This window comes from Henckelia pumila, chromosome 4, assembly GCF_033568475.1.
Source record: "Henckelia pumila isolate YLH828 chromosome 4, ASM3356847v2, whole genome shotgun sequence".
Taxonomy (NCBI): Eukaryota; Viridiplantae; Streptophyta; class Magnoliopsida; order Lamiales; family Gesneriaceae; genus Henckelia; species Henckelia pumila.
In genome coordinates this window covers 188,064,760-188,091,327 of record NC_133123.1, presented here as the reverse complement: position 1 = coordinate 188,091,327, position 26,568 = coordinate 188,064,760, and the positions used below count along the sequence as shown (strand labels likewise).

At 43.2% G+C, this 26,568-nt stretch overlaps 9 non-coding genes and 8 pseudogenes across 9 annotated transcripts; all 17 read right to left on the bottom strand.

Annotated features, from left to right (window-relative positions):
* Positions 1 to 7,351: 7,351 nt before the first annotated feature.
* On the bottom strand, positions 7,352 to 7,469 carry LOC140869521 (5S ribosomal RNA; annotated as a pseudogene).
* A 404-nt stretch (positions 7,470 to 7,873) lies between these two features.
* On the bottom strand, positions 7,874 to 7,989 carry LOC140869812 (5S ribosomal RNA; annotated as a pseudogene).
* Positions 7,990 to 10,244: 2,255 nt separating this feature from the next.
* Positions 10,245 to 10,363, bottom strand: LOC140867957 (5S ribosomal RNA). Its single transcript, XR_012145395.1, has one exon. It is a non-coding gene; the product is annotated as a 5S ribosomal RNA (ribosomal RNA).
* A 7,508-nt stretch (positions 10,364 to 17,871) lies between these two features.
* On the bottom strand, positions 17,872 to 17,990 carry LOC140868521 (5S ribosomal RNA). Its single transcript, XR_012145935.1, has one exon. It is a non-coding gene; the product is annotated as a 5S ribosomal RNA (ribosomal RNA).
* Positions 17,991 to 18,390: 400 nt separating this feature from the next.
* LOC140869535 (5S ribosomal RNA) lies at positions 18,391 to 18,509 on the bottom strand (annotated as a pseudogene).
* A 400-nt stretch (positions 18,510 to 18,909) lies between these two features.
* Positions 18,910 to 19,028, bottom strand: LOC140870404 (5S ribosomal RNA). Its single transcript, XR_012147368.1, has one exon. It is a non-coding gene; the product is annotated as a 5S ribosomal RNA (ribosomal RNA).
* A 401-nt stretch (positions 19,029 to 19,429) lies between these two features.
* LOC140869731 (5S ribosomal RNA) lies at positions 19,430 to 19,548 on the bottom strand (annotated as a pseudogene).
* A 402-nt stretch (positions 19,549 to 19,950) lies between these two features.
* LOC140869441 (5S ribosomal RNA) lies at positions 19,951 to 20,069 on the bottom strand (annotated as a pseudogene).
* Positions 20,070 to 20,469: 400 nt separating this feature from the next.
* Positions 20,470 to 20,588, bottom strand: LOC140869169 (5S ribosomal RNA). The gene has a single exon (XR_012146557.1). It is a non-coding gene; the product is annotated as a 5S ribosomal RNA (ribosomal RNA).
* A 401-nt stretch (positions 20,589 to 20,989) lies between these two features.
* On the bottom strand, positions 20,990 to 21,108 carry LOC140868835 (5S ribosomal RNA). The gene has a single exon (XR_012146236.1). It is a non-coding gene; the product is annotated as a 5S ribosomal RNA (ribosomal RNA).
* A 399-nt stretch (positions 21,109 to 21,507) lies between these two features.
* LOC140869305 (5S ribosomal RNA) lies at positions 21,508 to 21,626 on the bottom strand. Its single transcript, XR_012146684.1, has one exon. It is a non-coding gene; the product is annotated as a 5S ribosomal RNA (ribosomal RNA).
* A 400-nt stretch (positions 21,627 to 22,026) lies between these two features.
* LOC140869529 (5S ribosomal RNA) lies at positions 22,027 to 22,145 on the bottom strand (annotated as a pseudogene).
* A 400-nt stretch (positions 22,146 to 22,545) lies between these two features.
* Positions 22,546 to 22,665, bottom strand: LOC140869826 (5S ribosomal RNA). The gene has a single exon (XR_012146819.1). It is a non-coding gene; the product is annotated as a 5S ribosomal RNA (ribosomal RNA).
* Positions 22,666 to 23,064: 399 nt separating this feature from the next.
* LOC140868891 (5S ribosomal RNA) lies at positions 23,065 to 23,183 on the bottom strand. The gene has a single exon (XR_012146290.1). It is a non-coding gene; the product is annotated as a 5S ribosomal RNA (ribosomal RNA).
* A 397-nt stretch (positions 23,184 to 23,580) lies between these two features.
* Positions 23,581 to 23,699, bottom strand: LOC140868029 (5S ribosomal RNA). The gene has a single exon (XR_012145466.1). It is a non-coding gene; the product is annotated as a 5S ribosomal RNA (ribosomal RNA).
* Positions 23,700 to 24,098: 399 nt separating this feature from the next.
* Positions 24,099 to 24,217, bottom strand: LOC140869593 (5S ribosomal RNA; annotated as a pseudogene).
* A 398-nt stretch (positions 24,218 to 24,615) lies between these two features.
* LOC140869409 (5S ribosomal RNA) lies at positions 24,616 to 24,734 on the bottom strand (annotated as a pseudogene).
* Between the last annotated feature and the right edge of the window lie 1,834 nt (positions 24,735 to 26,568).

Below are 26,568 nucleotides of genomic sequence, written 5' to 3'. Positions count from 1 at the left end.
TAAATAAGTTATTTCAGTACAGAAATTACACAGAACAGGTCATAATTTTTGAGACAGGATTTTCGAAACCCTAGCCCCTCTCAAAACGTTTTCGGCCGCCTCTCCCTCCCTCTGCCCGAGAAAATTCCGGTCTGTGATTTTGAATCGCAGTAAGGAATAACGAATCAAATTCGTGTATTCTCTTCGCAGAAAACTTCTGATAGATTTTCTAGTGCAATCTATCAGAGGGATTAAACCTCTGTTCGTGGACCTGATTGAAGGCGTTCATCGGTTCCAGGGAGAGACAACAAGAGCAGAATTGTTCTGTTGGTGTCCATTAATCTCGTTGCGAGATTTGAGGTAAAATTTATTTAATTGTTATTTAAATTTTACACACACGTAATTCAATCGATGAACGGTTGATACCCATACCATGGAAACGTTCCATGAAAAATTTTTAAACTTCCGCTGCACCGGGTATCAATCGTAATTGGTCTGGGAACTCGCCAGTTTTCCAACAAAATTTTGTGAATCCGGCAAGCATACAAAATTTTAAAATGATGAGACAAATTTTCAAAATTAAAATCCCTCATTTTAAATATGATTTAAAATTGATATCAAGATAAATAAAGGAAATTTAAAATTGTTTAAATGTTCCTACCTTCCATCAACGATCAATGTATGAGATGCTACCCGCGGATACGGTCCGGCTCATATTATTGGGGGGGCCCGTTCGTCGGAAAGCTGTACATTGGATCGACACATGTTGTAAGTTGGGTGGAACTCCCATGGGATCGGCTCATATTATTGGGGGATCCACATGGCGACCGTCCATCACAACTTAATATTGATGGGTCATCTTAACATGTCACAATAAACAGTGTCATATTATTGGGCCCTTATTGTACATGAGGTAAAAACGTGGAGGTTGCTTTGGAAGCAATTGGGCTCTACCTTTTGAAAATTATGGTTGGCTGATATTATTCGGGACCATAGTTTGTCAATTGGACTCCATGTTCTCACTAAGGAAAACAGTTTTCCGTTTTCACTAGAGGGTAGTGAAATCGTTAAAATAGTGGGAGTGAGATTCATAAAATAAATTTCGCCTATTTTATGTCTTAGTAAATTAATTAAACAATCACTGATATTTGTCTGTTTCTTTTCAGTATTTCATAAAGATGAATTCGCGTAATCCACTTTTCTCGATCCTCGAACAAAATAAATTGACTGGCGTAAACTATACGGAATGGTTCCGTAAGTTGAAGATTGTCTTGACTTCGGAGAAGATGCTCTACGTGTTAGAAAAATCTCCTCCGAAGGAAGCACCAGCTGACGTATGTCCGGAAGAGTTAGCCAAACTTGATACATGGTGGGACCATGATATCAAGGCCAAATGCTATATGCAAGCCTCGATGTCTGATGAACTCCAGAGGCGATTTGAGGACACCGTGAATGCTGCTGACATTCACGTACAACTCAAGGAACTTTTTGGGGCTCAATCGAGAGCTGAAAGGTTCGCTACTGTAAAAGAGCTAATGACGTGTCGCATGCGTGAAGGGACTTCGGTCCGTGATCATGGGGTACGAGTGATTTGGCTCATACAGAAGTTGGTAATGCTTGATTCGGTGTTGGAGCATGAACTCAACGTGGACTTACTACTTCTATCTCTTCCTTCTTCGTTTGACGGATTTGTGGTGAATTTCAATATGAACAAGATAGAGGCCTCCCTTGAAGAGATGGTCAATATGCTTGTAACATATGAATCCACTTTAAATAAGGATAAACCGGCTTTCTTGGTGGGCTCCTCTTCTTCTGCTAAGAAGGGGCCAAGTACAAAGGGTAAGAAACGTTCTGCCCCACCCAAGAAAATTGAACCCGAGAAGAAGTACAAGAAAAAGGCTTCAAACATGGAAAAGTCCAAGGATGTTTGCCATTACTGCAAGAAGCCCGGTCATTGGAAGCGTAACTGCAAGGAATATCTAGAGCAGTTGCGAACTGCGAAGGTTATGTTCTATATTGAAATAAATGTTTCACTTAATACTACTTCTTGGGTATTGGATACCGGATGTGGATCTCACATTTGCAATGATTTGCAGGTGATGACAAGAAGTTGCAGGCTTAGAATGGGTGAGACCCAGCTGAGGCTCGGAAATGGTTCCAGAGTTGAAGCTAAAGTTGTGGGAGATATTTATTTAATTTTGCAGAACGGTTTTAAGTTACTTTTGAGAGATGTTTTATTTGTTCCAGATTTGATTAAAAACATTATTTCTGTTTCTATGCTTGATAGAGATGGTTATTCTTGCAATTTTGTGAATGGGATTTGCAATATTTACAAGAATGAATGTTTGATTGGAAATGGACAACTTGAAAACGATCTATATAACTTAAAATTAAAAGACGTTCCAATAAATTATGTTGATAAACCGGTAACAACAAACAAAAGGAAAATCGATAGTCAAAACCCGGCAAACCTTTGGCATGCTAGGCTAGGTCATATTTCCTCAAGGAGGATGAACAAGCTAGTGGGAGAGGGCATGTTTGATATGTCTGATATTAACTCTCTACCTACTTATGAGTCCTGCCTGAAAGGAAAAATGACTAAATCTCCTTTTAAGGGGAAACCTGAGCGTAGTCAAAATCTGTTGGATTTGATCCATACAGATGTTTGTGGTCCATTTAGAATTGGTACTCAATATGGCCACACCTACTTCATTACCTTTACTGATGATTATTCAAGGTATGGGTATTTATATTTAATGAAATATAAGTCTGAAGCATTTGAAAAGTTCAAAGAATTCAAGGCTGAAGTAGAAAACAAGCTAGGTAAAAGTATTAAAGCACTTCGATCGGATCGAGGTGGAGAATACTTAAGTACCGAGTTTTTGGACTATCTGAAAGAGAATGGGATTCTCTCTCAGTGGACTCCTCCTATGACACCACAGCTGAATGGTGTATCGGAGCATCGTAATCGAACTTTGTTGGACATGGTTCGATCCATGATGAGCTTCACTGAGCTTCCACCTTCGTTTTGGGGCTATGCGCTTGAAACGGCGGTATTGTTGTTGAACAACGTCCACACTAAAGCAGTGGACAAAACACCATACGAGTTATGGAATGGCAAAGCTCCTAAGTATTCGTACTTGAGGATTTGGGGATGTCCTGCTTACATGAAGCAGACAGTTGGAGATAAGTTGGATAGTCGATCCACCTTATGTTATTTTGTAGGGTATCCGAAGAATTCAATTGGATATTATTTCTATCATCCTGCTGAAACAAAGGTGTTTGTTTCAAGGAATGCCACCTTTTTGGAGAAGGAGTTCTTATTGGATAAGAAAGGCGAGATGATGGAACTCGAAGAAATTCGAGAAGAACCCGAAATACAAAATAACGATCCTACACCTCAGGAACCATTGATAGACACGCCTATACCTAGAAGATCCGAGAGGACTTCTAGACCTCCTATTCGATATGGTCTTCTTCTTGAAGGAGATCAAGATGAACCCGATGTTGGATGTGATCCAAGAAACTTCAAAGAAGCAATTTCTGATGCGGATTCAAATTTATGGCTTGAAGCTATGCAGTCGGAAATAGATTCGATGCATACAAACCAAGTTTGGTCTTTAGTAGATCCTCCCGATGGAATTGTTCCAATAGGGTGTAAATGGATCTACAAAAGAAAGCTTGGGCCTGATGTTAAGGTATTGACCTACAAGGCGCGATTGGTGGTGAAAGGTTATACTCAAAGACAAGGAGTTGACTATGATGAAACCTTTTCACCAGTTGCAATGTTCAAGTCCATAAGAATCCTTATTGCCATAGCTGCTTGGTATGACTATGAGATATGGCAAATGGATGTGAAGACTGCATTTCTTAATGAAGACATTAAGGAAGAAATCTATATGACGCAGCCTGAGGGATACACATCCATGGGAAGCGAGCATAAGGTATGCAAGCTTCAGAGATCAATCTATGGTCTAAAACAAGCATCAAGAAGTTGGAACCAGAAATTTGATGAAACAATAAAGGATTTTGGTTTCATCAAGAACCCGGAGGAACCATGCGTGTACAAAAAAGTAGTTAAGGATGCTGTGACATTCTTAGTACTTTATGTTGATGACATCCTACTCATTGGGAATGACGTAGGGATGTTGCAGTCAACAAAGATATGGTTATCAGGTAGATTCTAGATGAAGGATTTGGGTGAGGCATCCTATATTCTAGGGATACAGATCTATAGAGATAGATCTAAGAGAATGATAGGACTCACTCAATCAACCTACATCGACACCATATTGAAACGGTTTTCAATGGATGGGTCCAAGAGAGGACATCTACCCATGTGTCATGGAGTTTCTCTATCCAAGTCTATGTGTCCCAAGACTGATGAAGAGATAGAGAAAATGACACATGTACCATATGCGTCAGCCATAGGTAGTATCATGTATGGGATGATATCTACCAGACCGGATGTAGCATTTGCTCTGAGTGTCACGAGCAGATATCAAGCTAATCCCGGTCAAATGCATTGGAAAGCCGTGAAGGACATTCTTAAGTACTTAAGAAAGACTAAGAATATGTTCATGGTGTATGGAGGAAGAGAACTAAAATTGGAAGGCTATACCGACTCTAGCTTCCAAAGTGACGTGGATGACTCGAAGTCAACCTCTGGATTTGTGTTCATGCTCAATGGCGGTGCTGTCTCTTGGAAGAGTTCCAAGCAGGATACCACAGCGGATTCCACCACTGAGGCAGAATACATTGCAGCATCAGCTACTGCTAAAGAGGCCGTTTGGATGAGGAATTTCGTCCAAGAGTTGGGCGTTATTCCGAAAGTTGTTGGTCCAGTCCCGGTTTACTGTGACAACACGGGTGCCGTTGCCCAGGCAAAGGAACCAAGGTCTCATCAAAGATCCAAACACGTACTGAGGAAATACCACATCATCCGGGATATTGTGGAAAGAGGAGACATCACTGTCGAAAGTGTGGCCTCTGCAGACAATATCGCCGATCCACTTATTAACTCCTTGCCAGGACCATTATTTGACAAACATCGCGAAGCAATGGGTCTACGTAGTATGACTAGTTGGCTTTAGGGCAAGTGGGAGATTGAAAGAGTGGGTGCCCGGTGAGCCAACTTGTGGCTAAGGCCTTTGATGACTCTTTGTATAAACAATCTTTTGTTTAATATAATTTACACTTTTATTAATGACAATGACTTTATCTTTCTTCCTATTGTTATATTGTGATATACTATTTTTGTTTTGATAAAGACCTTGAATATACTATAGTGTATGTAAGATGTGGTAGAACATGGGGATGTCTATCATGAAACACATCTTATAGTCACTGTATATTCTAAACTGTTCCTAGTCGATTGAGCCGTCTGATAATAAGGATAAGGATCGCTCGAGTTTGAGACTAACATTTGCGATGCAGAGTACCACGTTTCATTGGTAAGGAACATAGAGATGTTCGAAGCATGCAAATGGATATTCATACGATGAATGATCGAACTACCCTATCCGGACTTTCCAAGTGGTTATCACTTATCGAGTGGATAAAGTCCGCGGTTTTGGTTGTACACCATTAGTCCTTACTACTTGAAACATCATTGAGACTCTATATGCTAGTACTGTGCTTTGACTCGTTTACCGACTCTATTGGGGTCATCAGGTGTCGGGATTGGGTACAGTTACAACACATATAGGAGTCGATGCTTTGTTGTCAAGGATTCACCACATACTTGCGAGTGTGGATATCCTATGCGATCTGAGGAGATATTAGTGTGACGAATCTCTGGCCAGAGTACATGATGTGTTTTAAGAAATGGTTTCTTAGTAGCACATGCGATGTCACTATTTGATCTTCAAGATGTATTGCATAGTTATCGAATCTAGAACGACTCTCGATTTACCAATGGTTGTTGATTCGATCGGGATATATGGATGAAGGGACCGTACTGTACGCTAACCAAAATCTATTGGTTCTTGCAGGCACTATCAGTGATACCTAGGGAATCATGGGGCGATGTTGCTAGGAGCTCTTACCATGATTCGATGGGCAAGTCGGAAATTGTTGTTCCGAGTCACAAGAAGTTGTGAGCCCATGGCTAGCTGTATCCCTGAACCATTGAGGGTCACACAGAGTAATGAATTTTTAATCCCCGTTGAGATAGTTAAATTTAAAGAGTTAAATTTAATGAACAAAGAAGTTGGACTTCTTATTTAAGAGTAGAGGAGTAAGATTTCCTAAAATGACATAGGGATGGGCATTTTTAGAAATCACTGAATTCGGATTCAGAAAAATTTATCTTGACTTTAAAAGGTGCAGAAATGGTTTCTATGCACATTGGTGAAATCGGTTTATCAATCAGAGTCACGATGAATTTTATATTAATTTCTGAACATGCGGGCTTTGTTTGTCGGGCTTGAACTTATGACTAATGGGCCCTAAGCTGTTAGCGGCCTACATTATAAATAAGTTATTGCAGTACAGAAATTACACACAACAGGTCACAATTTTCGAAAAAAACCCTAGTATTTTTCTCTAACAGTCGCCGCCCCCCTCCCCTCTGCTCAGGAAAATCCAGCCTGTGAATTTTGAATTACAGTCTGGTTTAACGGATCAAATTCGTTAATTCTCTTCGTAGAAACTTCTGATAGATTTTCTAGTGAAATCTATCAGAGGAATTAAATCTCTGTTCATGGACCTGATTGAAGAACAGTTCGTCCATCAGTTCCTGGGAGATACAACAAGAGCAGAGCAATCTGTTGGTGTCCATAATCTCGATTCGAGATTGGAGGTAAAAATTTATAATTGTTATTTAATTTTTACACACACAATTTCATCGTAAAGTTTTGATACCCATTATGGAATTGTTCCATATAAATTTTTAAACTTCCGCTGCACCGGATATCAATTCTGATTTATCTGATCGCCGTTCTCCAACAATTAGTGCTGGTATGATCGCACCCTACAGTGAATGAATTCTTTATTGTTTTGTCTCTCGAATTGAGGATTGGAGGAACAGGAGCTGCAGTTCAAACGCACATAACTTTCGATCGGCTAAGAGTTACGGGAGCTTCAGCCTGCTCACGCAAAGCTTATCTCGATACCTACAGCAAGTATCTTGGTCTAAGAGACGGAGACGCTCAAATTACAACCCAAAGATGGTCTTTTGGGGCGTTTTTCCCGTAGGGCGTGCTGGGACCCACCGAAGCGGCCCGCGCCACCCAGATCGCATGTTCACATCGTGTGATTAAGTCTAATTGCATCTTTTCTATCCGCAGATTGGACTGAAAGAGTCGAAAATAGGACGACAAGGAATCGGAAAAACAAAAAGTACGAGTAAGAAAAAAAAATTAATGAAAAAGGGGTGCAACATGAGGACTTCCCAGGGGGTCACACATCTTAGTACTGCTCTCGCCGAACACGCTTAACTTTGGAGTTCTGATGGGATCCGATGCATTAGTGTTGGTATGATCGCACCCAACAGTGAATGAATTCTTTATTGTTTTGTCTCTCGAATTGCGGATCGGAGGAACAGGAGCTGCAGTTTCAAACGGACATAAATTTCGATCTGCTGAGAGTTACGGGAGCTTCAGCCTACTCACGTGAAGCTCTTCTCGATACCCACAGCGCGTATCTCAGTCTAAGAGATGGAGAAGCTCAAATTCAAACCCGGAGATGGTCTTTGGGGGCATTTTTCCCGTAGGGCGCGCTGGGACCCACCGAAGTGGCCCGCATCACCCAGATCGCAAGTTCACGTCGTGTGATTCAGTCTATTGCATCTTTTCAATCCGTGGATTGGACTAAAAGAGTTGGAAATAGGACGGAGAGGAATCGGAAGAATAGGATGTACGAGTAAGAAAAAAAGAAACAAATAAAAAAAGGGGTGCAACACGAGGACTTCCCAGGGGGTCACCCATCCTAGTACTGCGCTTACCCAAGCACGCATAACTTCGGATTTTTTATGGGATCCGGTGCATTAGTGCTGCTATGATTGTTGGAACACGGTCGTTCTCCGGATCAAAAAGAAAGTGATACCCGTTGCAGCGGAAGTTTTAAAATTTTATATGGAACGATTCCATATGGTATCAAATTCCTACGATTAAAATTGATAACATAAAATTTAAACAATGTAAATTTTATCTTAAAATCTCGAAACGAGATTATGGACACCAACAGATTAAACTGCTCTTGATGTATATCCCAGGAACTGATGAACGAACGTTTCTTCAATCAGGTCCACGAACAAAAATTTAATCCCTCTGACAGACTGCACTAGAAAGTCTATCAGAAGTTTCTACGATGAGATAGAACATATATGATCTGTTAAATCAGTCTGCAAATTCAAAAATTCACAGACTGGATTTTCGAACACTGTGAGAGAGGGGGGCGGCCGAAATCCTTGAGAGAGAGCTCTCTAGGTTTTCAAAATTATGAACTTGTGTTGTTTAATTTCTGTACTACAATAACTTATTTATAATGTGGGCTGTTAACAGCTTAGGGCCCATTAGTTATAAGTTCAAACCTGACAAGCAAAGCCCGCATGTTCAGAAATTAATATAAAATTCATCGTGACTCAGATTGATAAACCAATTTCACCAATGTGCACAAAAACCATTTCTGCATCTTTTAAAGTCAAGATAAATTTTCTGAATCCGAATTCAGTGATTTCCAAAAATGTCCATCACTATGTCATTTTAGAAAATCTTACTCCCTCTACTCTTAAATAAGAAGTCCCACTTCTTTATTTACTAAATTTAACTCTTTAAATTTCATTATCTCAACGGGGATTAAAAATCCATTACTTGTGAGACCCTCAATGGTTCAGGGATACAGCTAGCCGTGGGCTCACAACTCCTTGTGACTCGGAACAACAATTTCCGACTTGCCCATCGAATCATGGTAAGAGCGCCTAGCAACATCGCCCCATGATTCCCTAGGTATCATTGATAGTGCCTTCAAGAACCAATAGATTTTGGTTAGCGTACAATACGGTCCCTTTATCCATATATCCCGATCGAATCAACAGCCATTGGTAAATCGAGAGTCGTTCGAGATTCGATAACTATGCAATGCATCTTGAAGATCAAATAGTGACATCGCATGTGCTACTAGGAAACCAAGTAACCTAAAACACATCATGTACTCTGGCCAGAGATTCGTCACACTAATATCTCCTCAGATTGCATAGGATATCCACACTCGCAAGTATGTGGTGAATCCTTGACAACAAAGAATCGACTCCTATATGTGTCGTAACTGTACCCAATCCCGACACCTGATGACCCCAATAGAGTCGGTAAACGAGTCAAAGTACAGTACTAGCATATAGAGTCTCAATGATGTTTCAAGTAGTAAGGACTAATGGTGTACAACCAAAACCGCGGACTTTATCCACTCGATAAGTGATAACCACTTGGAAAGTCCGGATAGGGTAGTTCGATCATTTATCATATGAATATCCATTTGCATGCTTTGAACATCTCTATGTTCCATACCAATGAAACGTGGTACTCGGCATCGCAAATGCTAGTCTCAATCTCGAGCGATCCTTATCCTTATTAACGGACGGCTCAATCGACTAGGAACTATTTAGAATATACAGTGACTATAAGATGTGTTTCATGATAGCCATCCCCATGTGCTACCATATCTTACATACACTATAGTATATTCAAGGTCTTCATCTAAACATCTTATAGTATGTCACAACATAATAATATGATAAAAGATAAAGTAAACGCCATTATAAAAGTGTAAATTATATTAAACAAAATATTGTTTATACATAGAGTCATAAAAGCTCTTAGCCACAAGTTGGCTCACCGGGCACCCACTCTTTCAATGATCGCACCCAACAGTGAATGAATTCTTTATTTTTTTATCTCTCGAATTGCAGATAGGAGGAACAGGAGCTGCATTTTCAAACGGACATAACTTTCAATCGACTGAGAGTTACTGGAGCTTCAGCCTGCTCACGCGAAGCTCCACTTGATACCTATAGTGCGTATCTCGGTTAAAGAGACGGAGACGCTCAAATTCCAAAACAGAGATGGTCTTATGGGGAATTTTTCCCGTATGTCGCGCTGGGACCCACCGAAGCGGCCCGCGTCACCCAGATCGAACGTTCACATCGAATGATTTAGTCTATTGCATCTTTTCTATCCGTGGATTGGACTGAAAGAGTCGGAAATAGGACGGCGAGGAATTGAAAGAACAAGAAGTATGAGTAAAAAAAAAAGAAATTAATGAAAAAAGGGGTGCATCACGAGGACTTCCCAAGGGGTCACCCATCCTAGTACTGCTCTCGCCCAAGCCCGCTTAACTTCGAAGTTCTAATGGGATCCGGTGCATTAGTGCTGGTATGATCGCACCCAACAGTGAATGAATTCTTTATTGTTTTGTCTCTCGAATTTCGGATCGTAGGAACAGGAGCTGCAGTTTCAAACGGACATAACTTTCGATCGGCTAAGAGTTACGGTGTAGTGACCGGTATCCAGAATGGATGATTAATGAGTAATTAATCATGTAATCATGTTTAAGATTAAGTAAAACATGATTAAAGAAATTCCAAATGGGTTAACAGAGTCCAGAAATGGATTCAGGACACTCAAAATAGCCAAGAAGGTTCCAAGGGTTCGGATGGTTCGGAAGCTCCAAACCAAGTCAGGAGGCTCCGAACTGGATCGGAGGATCCGAACTCAGGATCGGAGGCTCCGAAGTGGATCGGAAGCTCTGTCGATGAGATCGGATGTTCCGATCGGGACCAGGGCACGTGTCAACACTGACATCAGCAAAGTGACGTCATGGCTGGTGTAATATTGGGCGATCGGACGCTCCGAAGATGGGATCGGAGGTTCCGATCGTGTTCGGACGTTCCAAACCGGGTTCGGAGGCTCCGAACTCTGTCTATAAATAGGGGGCCGAGATTTCATTTTCAACTCGCACCTCTCCTTTTCCTCTCTCAATTCCTAGGCCTTCTAACTCAGATCTAGGGAGTTCTAGGCATCCTATTGGGAATCCAGAAGTGGCATAGCGATCCAGGCGTCGTAGCGGAGCTGTGGCCTAGTTTTGAGGCAATTGTCATCAGCGGGCTAACAACGGACGCAGGTATAGCTATGGTCTCCTTAAATTATTTAGGAGTATACAATAGTTTAATTAAGGCTTTTAGAGCTTAATTATTGATGCATGGGTATTTGCATCGTAGAGCTGATATAGGCTTGGAACCTAGAGTGGGACTGCTAGGACTGCCTGTAGTAAGGTACGTAAGTACTGACTGAGATAGCCAGCGAGTTTTTCATGCTTATATGTTGCATTTGTGTGTCATATTATTATGCAGCATGTGCATATCATATTGTTTCTGTCCATCTTGTGAGATGAGCCATGTAGGGCCGCAAATCCCTGTCTGGACGGGTGATGTATAGTGATCAGTGACTGACGGGTCATGGGTGATTAGCATCTGGGGACACGGTCCACGTCCTATAGGAATGAGCAGTGTACACAGGGTTTGCTCCCCGGGTTGTACCACTCATGTCCTAGGTGCCTTTACTGAGACGTTGTATACAGTTATCCCAGATATGGATACCCTATCATTTGCATGCATCATATTTGTATGTTTTACCCAGTGCTTTCGTATTAAGCTTAGAGCTCACGTCTAGTCTTTTCTGTGTATCTGGACCCCCTATTTGACGGGGCAGGTGTAGGTGCCGGATTGAGCACCAGGAGCTTGGAGTAGCCAGTGACCAGTGAAGACAGCAGGATTAGCTGTAGGTTTTGCCTTTAGGCTATTTATTCGATTTGGTTGTATAAATCGAATTGGTTTAACCGGTTGTATTCTGCCGGTCTGTTTTTATTTAAGTTTTCCGCAGCGATTTATTTAATGCATGTTTAATTATGCTCCTGACTCTGATTAGGTAGCGGATCCGGGTAGGGTCGCTACATTTATTGGTATCAGAGCATATGCATGCAAGAGACTTGGGATATAGTAATGAGACTTTGGGGTTATCCTTATAGGATTGATGAGACCTTGGAAGAGGTGATGATGCGGCAATTATTTTTCCCAGAGACTATCATCATCGATAAGATTTCTAAAGAATTAGCTTATGGGATTCCAGCAAGTGCGGATAGGAGCAAGGAATCGTGTCCGAGTTTTCAAGATTTCTACTCAGGTGGATCCTAGTTTTGGATCGAGTACCGGATGCCAGAGGCAGTGGTATAGTATTGGTGGGGACTTACTTGATGCTTGCATCTGTACAGTCATTACCATGATGACACTACTCTGAAGATTCTCCAGTCGTAGTTGGAGAGATTTTCGTGCGGAACATAGTTTTGCCGGTATGCTTGTATCGATGCGATCGGTAGGCACACGGGAAACTTCATGTTCAAAAGCATGATATGAATACAAGAAGAACGCTGATGGTAGATCGTGAGAAGAAGGGGTCGACTGACATGCACTGACGCAGAGCATAGCTGGTTAGCTATCACGAGCCATTTCTCCGGAGTTCTTCGTAGGAGGACATGTAGAGAGACTTGGTCGGGAGTATGCTTGTATCGATGCGTGTGTCGATTAGAAGCTTCATGCTCAAAAAACAAGATTAGTACGATGATTTAAATACTGTATTGATGTAGTTGTAAACAGTATTTCAGTTGTAAAGAATAATCATACTTTGGTTGTATCATTTCAAGTTCGATTGTACATTTCATTGTATTTTGAATACTGTATGTATTACATGAGATTGTAATAAATAGAATTGTACATAACTTGAAATAAGTGATACATGTTTTATTTAATCCAGCAATTCATGGATGATTGCATGATTGTGCAGAAGTTTGGATTGGGTTTAGTTGATTAGCGTTCAACTATTGTAGCTCATGGTATTTGAGTGGGCCAACTGTGACTGTTTGACTTGCGGTTAGTCTAGGCATTTTCCTAGGATCGACCCAGTTAGTCAGTGGACTATGTTAGTGCCAGCGATGAGTGGACTCATCTGGAGGCATTAAGGGTATTGTTCGGTTTAGAACATTGGGCTTTGTTCTAGGTTGTTTCTTGGAACAGTAGGCTGTTTGACCTTCGTTGGGTTGAGACTTGTGATGATGGGTTTTCATCGGGATACCAGGTCCAGTATATGCCAAGAGTTGTGGACTATGACCAGGACTAGACGTGATGGGGCGCGACCCTATGCGAGTATTACTCTGGGAGTCCTTGTACTTCAGAGGTTATCTGGGAGCCTTCGTGCTTCAGGAGATTGTGGTGGGAAGGCTACTCAGTCTAGGGATTTGGTGACAGTTACGACGAGGTATGACCTTGGATTAGATATTAGGTTTGACATCGATGGTTCGATATCGTCTGGTGTGCCAGAGATATTGATTATGTTCTGCTATGGGAACCAGTCTTGGAGGGATTTCCTTGACGAGTGTGTACCTTGAGTAGATAGGTATTAACCTTTGAATTACTGCTAGACGTGTGGATCTAGTAGGTGGATGGATTTCTACTAACGATGAATAGGGGTTGTCATCAGAGTTGTGGTTAGAATTTCCTTGTGATAGGAATTATCCAAGATATTGGATGGGATGTTGTTACGAGACTTTGACTCGAATACGAGGACTACTCCTTGATGATTGGCTTCATCAGTATTGGATTATATCAGACGCTAAGGATTGTATATGACTATTTAAGATGTGAGGGAAGCATGGCCTATGATCGTGAAACCTTGGTGGTTGTCCAGGTGGGTTATTGAGGTAAGCTACCTTAGTCTTGAATTGTTGCACAATCTTTACAAGGGAAATGATCAGGAGAGTGTTCGAAGATTGTGGAAATCTTTGGGATTATTTAGTTATTCTTCTTGGACTTGACGAGCCGTGGTGTTCATTCTGAATGAACAAGGTAAGGATAGTGAGTCCAGTGGTTGCGCTAAGTATTGTCTGATATTTTCCGAGGTTGAGCATAGGATTTTCCATGGGATGTAATGGGCTTAGTTTATCTTGATGTTTGCCTTGGGTGAACAAGACAACGATTAGTAGTGCTAAAGTGGCACGGGATCTGTGCTAGTGACTACTAGTGGTTATTGGCTAACTCTATCAGAGTTAGGATGATTAAGTTCAGAATACGAAGCAGCGGTTAGTAGTGCTCAAAAAGGCGCAGGACTTGTGCCAAGTAAACTATTTATGTACTGTGATTTGACACCATTTGGAAATGGTTCTTTGCGGCAGCTGAGTCATAGTTATTGACCGAGCCATGTAGGTTGAATGATCAGTGGTCGTCTGACCAGATGTGTGCAAGCATCAGTAGTTCGATGAGATCGATAGAGTAATCCAATCAGTGATGGTTTGGATATAGCAATCGAGAAATACTTGGGATAGTATTTTATTGCTTAGTTCTTAGGAGATGAGTACTTGGTATAGTCTCAGAGCATTCGACAATTTGGATGATTTAGAATCTCTAGGGTTGCCAGAGACTAATATACCGAAAGATTGCAACTGACTGGTATGGTCAGGAAAGGATCATGTTGTTGTTTCATGTGAGAGTTTTCCATTAAACAACAATAGTGAAGAGTGTCAACCGGAAATTTCGATGAAGTGTTCCTGTGAGGACATCTATGTATACCGTTGTGTTTGGATCCGACGAGTAGTTAGAAATGCTAATGGACATTAGCAAGGAACGTTAGTTGTCTAATCGTGTGGTGTGACAATAGCTGGGATCTAATTCTCGAGATCTAGCAGGATGTGTCACTAGTCTTCCAGCGAGTGATGTGTGATATGTGACTAAGATAATCAAGGATCGACTTAGTAGCCAACGAGGTTTGACTATGGGGTCGAAGATTTCGCAAGATCGTGACGGATCGAGTTGTTCTTTCGAGTCAGTGAGTCACATCTATGCAGACTGTTTGTCAAAGAATATTGCGTTGTAGAAATAAACGACAATCAGAGACACATTGTGTGGCAAGTTACTTCGAGCACAAGTGTTTTCCAGGATTGACTAGGGAATTGACGAATTAGATCGTTTAGTGCTGAGACTAATGCGTTCGGCAAGGGAGCGGTTTGACTATTGAGAATCCGTTGGGATTTAGTTCCAGGATCAGTATGTTCAACCTTGGGAGGTTGGTATGAGCTGATGGTATTATCAGAGACTCTGAGTTGAGTTATACTAGGTGCAATGACTTTCTAGTTTCGAGACGGAATAGGAAGCGTTTCCATATGTCTGTGCACTGTGGAATGTCCCAGTCGACCATATTGGTGGGAGCTTGCCTTAGTCCTGATGTGTGTACAGTGATTGCGAGTATGTATAACTAACCAGAGGATGTCTATCGATTAAATTCATGAGGTGAATAACCTATGATCGAGATGATGTAGATCATCAGAGGCGTAATGACTTCTATTACAATGTATGCGTGACTTCGCAGGCCAATGGCTAGGAGATGACGTAGCGTCATGAATTGCAAGTGATGATAGTTATCATCAGGGCACAGTGTCGAGGTTATACTAAGAAACGTGGACAGCAGAATGTACTAGACATGATGGTTTAAGTTCACAGTATTCCTTGGGAAGCCGGTTGTGCTTCAGGGAGAGTGGGGAGGGTAACCAGTCTAGGGAACATTGCGAACAATTACTTTGAAGTATAGACTTGAGTCCACTGGATTATCTTAAGCGAAATTCATGTTAGAATGTGTCAGCACAGTGTTGGGAAAAGTGTTTCCAAACTAGAGGTGTTGAGCACCGAGAAATTTTAAAACCATTAGATGGTTAGATTCGATAAGTAATTCGACGAATGTCGTAAGCCAGTGAAGTTATGACTTGGTCTTTGTCAGTATAAGATTTCCTTTGAGACGATAATCTTGATCAAATGGATGTTTGCATCCTTCGTGATCAGTGAGATCGTGGTTACGACAGAGGACGTACCAGTGTTGTGATACGTTATTGTCAAGGAATATTGGTTGCCATCAAGTAACGCAGTGGTTTAAAGCTAGGAGAATGCTAATTGGTTTAGCATTTATGCAGATGGCAGATAACTCGACGGGAGTCTGAGTGTGTCGGAGGATATTTCGATCAGACACTCGAGCAAGGGTCTTTAATATGTTCTCGAGGTTCTACCCTAGATTTCGAGAACGAAATCTTTTAAGGGGGGGAGAATGTAGTGACCCGTATCCAGAATTGATGATTAATGAGTAATTAATCATGTAATCATGTTTAAGATTAAGTAAAACATGATTAAGGAAATTCCAAATGGGTTAACGGAGTCCAGAAATGGATTCAGGACACTTAAAATAGCCAAGAAGGTTTCGAGGGTTCGGATGGTTCGGAAGCTCCGAACCAAGTCAGGAGGCTCCAAACTGGATCGGAGGATCCGAACTTAGGATCGGAGGCTCCGAAGTGGATCGGAAGCTCCGTTGGTGAGATCGGATGTTCCGATCGGGACCAGGGCACGTGTCATTGCTGACGTCAGAAAAGTGACATCATGGCTGACGTAATATTGGGCAATCGGATGCTCCGAAGATGGGATCGGAGGTTCCGATCGTGTTCGGACGTTCCGAACCGGGTTCGGAGGCTCCGAACTTCGTCTATAAATAGGGGGCCGAGATTTCATTTTCAACTCGCACCTCTCCTTTTCCTCTCTCAATTCCTAGGCCTTCTAACTCAGATCTAGGGAGTTCTAGGCATCGTATTGGGAATCCAAAAGTGGCATAGCGATCCAGGCGTCGTAGCGGAGCTGTGGCCTAGTTTTGAGGCAATTGTCATCAGCGGGCTGACAACGGACGCAGGTATAGCTATGGACTCCTTAAATTATTTAGGAGTATACAATAGTTTAATTAAGGCTTTTAGAGCTTAATTATTGATGCATGGGTATTTGCATCGTAGAGCTGATATAGGCTTGTAACCTAGAGTGGGACTGCTAGGACTGCCTGTAGTAAGGTACGTAAGTACTGACTGAGATAGCCAGCGGGTTTTTCATGCTTATATGTTGCATTTTTGTGTCATATTATTATGCAGCATGTGCATATCATATTGTGCCTCTCCATCTTGTGAGATGAGCCATGTAGGGCCGCTCAGCCCTGTCTGGACGGGTGATGTCTAGTGACCAGTGACTGACGGGTCATGGGTGATTAGCATCTGGGGACACGGTCCACGTCCTATAGGAATGAGCAGTGTACATAGGGTTTGATCCCCGGGTTATACCACTCATGTCCAAGGCGCCTTTACTGAGCAGTTGTATACAGTTATCCCAGATATGGATTCCCTATAATTTGCATGCATCATATTTGTATGTTTTACCCAGTTCTTTTGTATTGAGCTTAGAGCTTACGTCCAGTCTTTTCTGTGTATCTGGACCCCCCATTTGACGGGGCAGGTGTAGGTGCAGGATTGAGCACCAGGAGCTTGGAGTAGCCAGTGACCAGTGAAGACAGCAGGATTAGCTGTAGGTTTTGCCTTTAGGCTATTTATTCGATTTGGTTGTATAAATCGAATTGGTTTAACCGGTTGTATTCTTCCAGTCTATTTTTATTTAAGTTTTCCGCAGCGATTTATTTAATGCATGTTTAATTATGCTCCTAACTCTGATTAGGTAGCGGATCCGGGTAGGGTCGCTACATACGGGAGCTTCAGCCTGCTCACACGAAGCTCCTCTCGATACCTACAGCAAGTATCTCGGTCTAGAAGACGGAGACGCTCAAATTACAACTCGGATATGGTCTTTCGGGGTGTTTATCCCATAGGGCGTGCTGGGACCCACCAAAGCGGCCCGCGTCACCCAGATCGCACGCTCACGTCGTGTGATTAAGTCTATTGCATCTTTTATATCCGCGGATTGGACTGAAAGAGTCGGAAATAGGACGACGAGGAATCGGAAAAACATGAAGTACGAGAAAGTAAAAAAAAATTAATGAAAAAGGGGTGCAACACGAATACTTCCCAGGGGGTCACACATCCTAGTACTGCTCTCGCCCAAGCACGCTTAACTTCAGAGTTCTAATGGGATCTGGTACATTAGTGCTGGTATGATCGCAACCAACAGTGAATGAATTCTTTATTGTTTTGTCTCTCGAATTGCGGATCGGAGGAACAGGAGCTGCAGTTTCAAACGGACATAACTTTCGATCGGCTAAGAGATACGGGAGCTTCAGCCTGCTCACATGAAGCTCCTTTTGATACCTACAACAAGTATCTCGGTCTAAGAGACGGAGACGCTCAAATTACAACCCGGAGATGGTCTTTCGGGGCATTTTTCCCGTAGGGCACGCTGGGAACTACCGAAGCGGCCCGCATCACCCAGATTGCACGTTCACATCGTGTGATTAAGTCTATTGCATCTTTTCTATCCGCGGATTGGACTGAAAAGTCGGAAATAGGATGGAGAGGAATCGGAAGAATAAGATGTACGATTAAGAAAAAAAGAAACTAATAAAAAAAGGGGTGCAACACGAGGACTTCCCAGGGGGTCGCCCATCCTAGTACTGCTATTGTCCAAACACGCATAACTTCGGAGTTATGATGGGATCCGGTGCATTAGTGCTGGTATGATCGCACACAATAGTGAATGAATTCTTTATTTTTTGTCTCTCGAATTGCGGATCGGAGGAACAGGAGTTGCAGTTTCAAACGGACATAACTTTCGATCGGCTGAGAGTTACTGGAAATTCAGCCTGCTCACGCGAAGCTCCACTCGATACCTATAGTGCGTATCTCGGTTAAAGAGATGGAGACGCTCAAATTCCAAAACAGAGATGGTCTTTTGGGGTATTTTTCCCGTATGTCGCGCTGGGACCCACCGAAGCAGCCTGCATCACCCATATCGCACGTTCACATCGTATGATTCAGTATATTGCATCTTTTCTATCCGTGGATAGGATTGCAAGAGTCGGAAATAGGACGGCGAGGAATCGAAAGAACTAGAAGTACGAGTAAGAAAAAAAGTAATTAATGAAAAAAGTGGTGCAACACGAGGACTTCCCAGGGGGTCACCCATCCTAGTACTGCTCTCGCCCAAGCACGCTTAATTTTGGAGTTCTGAAGGGATCCGGTGCATTAGTGCTGGTATGATCGCACCAAACAGTGAATAAATTCTTTATTGTTTTGTCTCTCGAATTGCGGATAGGAGGAACAGGAGCTGTAGTTTCAAATGGACATAACTCTCGATCTGCTGAGATTTACGGGAGCTTCAACCTGCTCACGCGAAGCTCTTCTTGATACCTATAGCCCGTATCTCGGTCTAAGAGATGGAGAAGCTCAAATTCAAACCTGGAGATTGTCTTTGGGGGCATTTTTCCCGTAGGGCGTGCTGGGACCCACCGAAGTGGCCCGCGTCACCCAGATCGCACGTTCACGTCATGTGATTCAGTATATTGCATCTTTTCTATCCGCGGATTGGATTGAAAAATTCAAAAATAAGACGGAGAGGAATCGGAAGAACAAGATGTACGAGTAAGAAAAAAAGAAACTAATAATAAAAGGGGTGCAACACGAGGACTTCCCGGGGGGTCACCGATCCTAGTGCTGCTCTTGCCCAAGCACGCATAAATTCGGAGTTCTGATGGGATTCGGTGCATTAGTTCTGGTATGATCGCACCCAACAGTATATGAATTCTTTATTTTTTTTGTCTCTCGAATTGCGGATCGAAGGAACAAGAGCTGCAGTTTCAAACGGACATAACTTTCGATCGGTTGAGAGTTACTGGAGCTTCAGCCTGCTCACGCGAAGCTTCACTCGATACCTATAGTGCGTATCTTGGTTAAAGAGACGGAGACGCTCAAATTTCAAAATGGAGATGGTCTTTTGGGGCATTTTTCCCGTATGTCGCGCAGGGACCCACCGAAGCGGCCAGCGTCACCCAGATCGCACGTTCACATCGTATGATTCAGTCTATTGCATCTTTTATATTCGCGGATTGGACTGAAAGATTCGGAAATAGGACGGCGAGGAATCGAAAGAACAAGAAGTACGAGTAAGAAAAAAAGAAATTAATGAAAAAAGGGGTGCAACACGAGGACATCTCAGGGGGTCACCCATCCTAGTACTGCTCTCTCCCAAGCACGCTTAAATTCGGAGTTCTGATGGAATCTGGTGCATTAGTGTTGGTATGATCGCACCCAACAATGAATGAATTCTTTATTTTTTTGTGTCTCGAATTGCGGATCGGAGGAACAGGTGCTGCAAATTCAAACGGACATAACTTTCGATCTAGTGAGAGTTACGGGAGCTTCAGCCTGCTCACGTGAAGCTCTTCTCGATACCCACAGCGCGTATCTCAGTCTAAGAGACGGAGAAGTTCAAATTCAAACCCAGAGATGGTATTTGGGGGCATTTTTACCATAGGGCGCACTGGGACCCACCAAAGTGGCCCGCGTCACCCAGATCGCACGTTCACGTCGTGTGATTCAGTCTACTGCATATTTTCTATCCGCGTATTGGACTGAAAGAGTCGGAAATAGGACGGAGAGGAATCGGAAGAACAAGATGTACGAGTAAGAAAAAAAGAAACTAATAAAAAAAGGGTGCAACACGAGGACTTCCCAGGGGGTCACCCATCCTAGTACTGCTCTTACCCAAGCACGCATAACTTCGGAGTTCTGATGGGATACGGTGCATTAGTGCTGCTATGATCGCACCCAACAGTGAATGAATTCTTTATTTTTTTTGTCTCTCGAATTGCGGATCGGAGGAACAGGAGCTGCAGTTTCAAACGGACATAACTTTCGATCGGCTGAGAGTTACTGGATCTTCAGCCTGCTCACGCGAAGCTCCACTCGATACCTATAGTGCGTATCTCGGTTAAAGAGATGGAGATGCTCAAATTCCAAATGGAGATGGTCGTTCGGGGAATTTTTCCCGTATGTCGCGCTGGGACCCACGGAGGCGGCCCGTGTCACCCAGATCGCACGTTCACATCGTATGATTCAGTTTATTGCATCTTTTCTATCCGAGGATAGGATTACAAGAGTCGGAAATAGGACGGCGAGGAATCGAAAGAACAAGAAGTACGAGTAAGAAAAAAAGAAATTAATGAAAAAAGGGGTGCAACACGAGGACTTCCCAGGGGGTCACCCATCCTAGTACTGCTCTCGCCCAAGCACGCTTCACTTCGGAGTTCTGATGGGATCCGGTGCATTAGTGCTGGTATGATCGCACCCAATAGTGAATGAATTCTTTATTGTTTTGTCTCTCGAATTGCGGATCGGAGGAACAGGAGCTGCAGTATTAAACGGAAATAACTTTCGATCGGCTAAGAGTTACGGGAGCTTCAGCCCGCTCACACGAAGCTCCTCTCGATGCCTACAGCAAGTGTCTCGGTCTAAGAGACGGAGACGCTCAAATTACAACACAGAGATGGACTTTCGGGGCGTTTTTTGGTAGGGCGCGCTGGGACCCACGGAAGCGGCCCGCGTCACCCAGATCGCACGTTCACGTCGTGTGATTATGTCTATTGCATCTTTTCTATCCGCGGATTGGACTGAAAGAGTCGGAAATAGTACGGCGAGGAATTGGAAAAACCCGAAGTACGAGTAAGAAAAAAAGAAATTAATGAAAAAGGGGTGCAACACGAGGACTTCCCAGGGGGTCATCCATCGTAGTACTGCTCTCTCCCAAGCACGCTTAAATTCGGAGTTCTGATGGAATCTGGTGCATTAGTGTTGGTATGATCGCACCCAACAATGAATGAATTCTTTATTGTTTTGTGTCTCGAATTGCGGATCGGAGGAACAGGTGCTGCAAATTCAAACGGACATAACTTTCGATCTGCTGAGAGTTACGGGAGCTTCAACCTGCTCACGTGAAGCTCATCTCGATACCCACAGTGCGTATCTCAGTCTAAGAGACGGAGAAGCTCAAATTCAAACCCGGAGATGGTCTTTGGGGGCATTTTTACCGTAGGGTGCGCTGGGACCCACCAAAGTGGCCCGCGTCACCCAGATCGCACGTTCACGTCGTGTGATTTAGTCTATTGCATATTTTCTATCCGCGTATTGGACTGAAAGAGTCGGAAATAGGTTGGAGAGGAATCGGAAGAACAAGATGTACGAGTAAGAAAAAAAGAAACTAATAAAAAAATGGTGCAACACGATGACTTCCCAGGGGGTCACCCATCCTTGTACTGCTCTTACCCAAGCACGCATAACTTCGGAGTTCTGATGGGATCCGGTGCATTAGTGCTGCTATGATCGCACCCAACAATGAATGAATTCTTTATGTTTTTGTCTCTCGAATTGCGGATCGGAGGAACAGGAGCTGCAGTTTCAAACGGACATAACTTTCGATCGGCTGAGAGTTACTAGATCTTCAGCCTGCTCACGCGAAGCTCCACTCGATACCTATAGTGAGTATCTCGGTTAAAGAGATGGAGATGCTCAAATTCCAAATGGAGATGGTCGTTCGGGGCATTTTTCCCGTATGTCGCGCTAGGACCCACTGAGGCGGCCCGTGTCACCCAGATCGCACGTTCACATCGTATGATTCAGTCTATTGCATCTTTTCTATCCGTGGATAGGACTGCAAGAGTCGGAAATAGGACGGCGAGGAATCGAAAGAACAAGAAGTACGAGTAAGAAAAAAAGAAATTAATGAAAAAAGGGGTGCAACACGAGGACTTCCCAGGGGGTCACCCATCCTAGTACTGCTCTCGGCCCAAGCACGCTTCACTTCGGAGTTCTGATGGGATCCGGTGCATTAGTGCTGGTATGATCGCACCCAATAGTGAATGAATTCTTTATTGTTTTGTCACTCGAATTGCGGATCGGAGGAACAGGAGCTGCAGTATTAAACGGAAATAACTTTCGATCGGCTAAGAGTTACGGGAGCTTCAGCCTGCTCACACAAAGCTCCTCTCGATGCCTACAGCAAGTATCTCGGTCTAAGAGACGGAGACGCTCAAATTACAACCCAGAGATGGACTTTCGGGGCGTTTTTTGGTAGGGCGCGCTGGGACCCACGAAAACGGCCCGCGTCACCCCAATCGCACGTTCACGTCGTGTGATTAAGTCTATTGCATCTTTTCTATCCGCGGATTGGACTGAAAGAGTCGGAAATAGGACGACGTGGAATTGGAAAAACCAGAAGTACGAGTAAGAAAAAAAGAAATTAATGAAAAAGGGGTGCAACACGAGGACTTCCCAGGGGGTCATCCATTCTAGTACTGCTCTCGCCGAAGCACGCTTAACTTTGGAGTTTTGATGGGATCCGGTGCATTAGTACTGGTATGATCGCACCCAAGAGTGAATGAATTCTTTATTTTTTTGTCTCTCGATTTGCGGATCGAAGGAACAGGAGCTGCAGTTTCAAACGAACATAACTTTCGATCTTTTGAGAGTCACGGGAGCTTCAGCCTGCTCATGCGAAGCTCTTCTCGATACCTACAGCGCGTATCTCTGTCTAAGAGATGGAGAAGCTCAAATTCAAACCCGGATATGTTATTTGGGGGCATTTTTTCCGTAGGGCGCGCTGGAACCCACCGAAGTGGCCCGCGCCAGATCGCACGTTCACGTCGTGTGATTCAGTTTATTGCCTCTTTTCTATCCGTGGATTGGACTGAAAGAGTCGAAAATAGGACGGAGAGGAATCGTAAGAACAAGATGTACGAGTAAGAAAAAAATAAACTAATAAAAAAAGGGGTGCAACACGAGGACTTCCCAGGGGGTCACCCATCCTAGTACTGCTCTTGCCCAAGCACGCATAACTTCGGAGTTTTGATGGGATCCGGTGCATTAGTGCTGGTATGATCGCACCCAACAGTGAATTAATTTTTTATTTTTTTGTCTCTCGAATTGTGGATCGGAGGAACAGGAGCTGCAGTTTCAAACGGACTTAACTTTTGATCGGCTGAGAGTTACTAGAGTTTCAGCCTGCTCACGCAAAACTCCACTCGATACCTATAGTGTGTATCTCGGTTAAAGAGACGGAGACGCTCAAATTGCAAAACGGAGATGGTCTTTCGGGGAATTTTTCCCGTATGTTGCGCTGGGAGCCACCAAAGTGGCCCGCGTCACCCAGATCGCACGTTCACATCGTATGATTCCGTCTATTGCATCTTTTCTATCCAAGGATTGGACTGAAAGAGTCGGAAATAGGACGGCGAGGAATCGAAAGAATAAGAAGTACGAGTAAGAAAAAAAAATTAATGAAAAAAGGGGTGCAACAAGAGGACTTCCCAGGGGGTCACCCATCCTAGTACTTCTCTAACCCAAGCACGCTTGAATTCGGAGTTCTGATGGCATCCGGTGCATTAGTGATGGTATGATCGCACCTAACAGTGAATGAATTCTTTATTGTTTTGTCTCTCGAATTGCTGATCGGAGGAACAGGAGCTACAGTTCAAACGGACATAACTTTCGATCGGCTAAGAGTTACGGGAGCTTCAGCCTACTCGCCCGAAGCGTCTCTCGATACCTACAGCAAGTATCTCGGTCTAAGAGATGGAGACGCTCAAATTACAACCCGGAGATGGTCTTTTGAGGCGTTTTTCCCGTAGGGCGCGCTGGGACCCACCGAAGCGGCCCGCGTCACCCAAATCGCACGTTCACGTCGTGTGGTTAAGTCTAATTGCATCTTTTCTATCCACGGATTAGGCTGAAAGAGTCGGAAATAGGACGGCGAGGAATCGAAAAAACAAGAAGTACGAGTAAGAAAAAAAAATTTTTGAAAAAGGGGTGCAACACGAGGTCTTCCCAGGGGGTCACCCATCCTAGAACTGCTCTCGCCCAAGCACGCTTAAATTCGTAGTTTTGATGGGATCCAGTGCATTAGTGTTGGTATGATCGCACCCAACAATAAATTAATTCTTTATTGTTTTGTCTCTCGAATTGCGGATCGGAGGAACAGGAGTTGCAGTTTCAAACGGACATAACTTTTGATCTGCTGAGAGTTACGGGAGCTTCAGCCTGCTCACGTGAAGCTCTTCTCGATACCCACAGCGCGTATCTCGGTCTAAGAGACGGAGAAGCTCAAATTCAAATCCGGAGATGGTCTTTGGGGGCATTTTTCCCGTAGGGCATGCTGGGACCCACCAAAGTGCCCCGCGTCACCCAGATCGCACGTTTACGTCGTGTGATTCAGTCTATTGCATATTTTCTATCCGCTTATTGGACTGAAAGAGTCAGAAATAGGACAGAGAGGAATCGGAAGAACAAGATGTACGAGTAAGAAAAAAAAACTAATAAAAAAAGGGTGCAACACGAGGACTTCCCAGGGGGTCACCCATCCTAGTACTGCTCTTACCCAAGCACGCATAACTTCGAATTTCTGATGGGATCCGGTGCTGTGAGGACCCGGATTCTAATCATCTAATCAAAATGAAGCTATCAATCATCCACAACAAGCCAAGGCTTAAAGCCAAAAAAAAAAAAAATATATTATTTTATTTTTTTTTAAAAGGGCATGCACGGACCCCGGACACCTTATGTGCCTGGGTCCGTGCATTAAACTGCACAAAACCAACTTCTGCATAAATAATGCACGGACTCCGTGCAGCCTCCGTGCCCAGGTCCGTGCCCAACATAACAAAATCAACAATTTTCTGTCTTGGAACGAACCCACACGGACCCATACACGGATCTAGGCACGGGGTCCGTACATGAACAATTCCGGAACACTAAAAAAATGCGAAGGTATACGGACCCTTACCCGGACCTAAGCACGGGGTCCGTGCCCTGAAATTTTCCAGAAAAATAAAACTTCAACAGCAGAACATGCAATCCAACTCCACCTCAAATCATAAATATCAACATAAAACATGCATAAATTCAGTACATGATAGTTCTAAGGTTGTACAAAAACCAATCTAGTAGAACATACATCAACCTAAGTTCTACAAACCAAAATACAAGTACAACGAGATTGAAATCAAATTTAGACATTCTAAACCAAGCCCTCACTCTATCATTTCCCAACTCGATCTAGTCATGCTTCCTGTGACTCGAACCTTCATAACCTGTTATCAAGCACACATAAAAACAAGACAACAGCCGGATAACTCCGGTGAGAATAATATTCCAAGTAAAAGAGACAAACAGGCAGCATCAACTAATAACTCAAATATGAAATGAAATCAACTAGACATGCAATTCATGTAGTAATTCAACAACATGAATATAATAACCATACAATTCAAAATGCATTAAAATGCAATGCATGTCATCGGGGTTTAAGATTGTTTAAATCGGATACTCAAAGGAATTTCGTTTTCGAATCGTCGGTTGGGATCCCGAGGCCAAGATATCACCACAACTCACCGACCCTCCCTTTCGAGGTGAATGTAGTACATCTTGTGCCTCTAGACTTTGGAGCACTATAATGAGTTATTTTAAAATCACAGCCATTGGATAACTCGACCAATGCCACTCAATTATAGCCCCCAAATCGTCTAATCAAAAACTGGCAACTTAGCCATTCAATTCTCGAATCAAAAGAGGCTCAATATGAATGCATATGGAAATCGGAATACATTTACACCATTCAATTCAAGTACGCAGTCAATCAAAACAATTAAACATGCATGTATGTGATTTTAGGGACTCGAGAGTTAATCAAAAACTCGAGTATTCATCCCTTTGAACTCGATGTCATCATTTACCTTTTCTTCGATTCAATTGGTGCTCCAA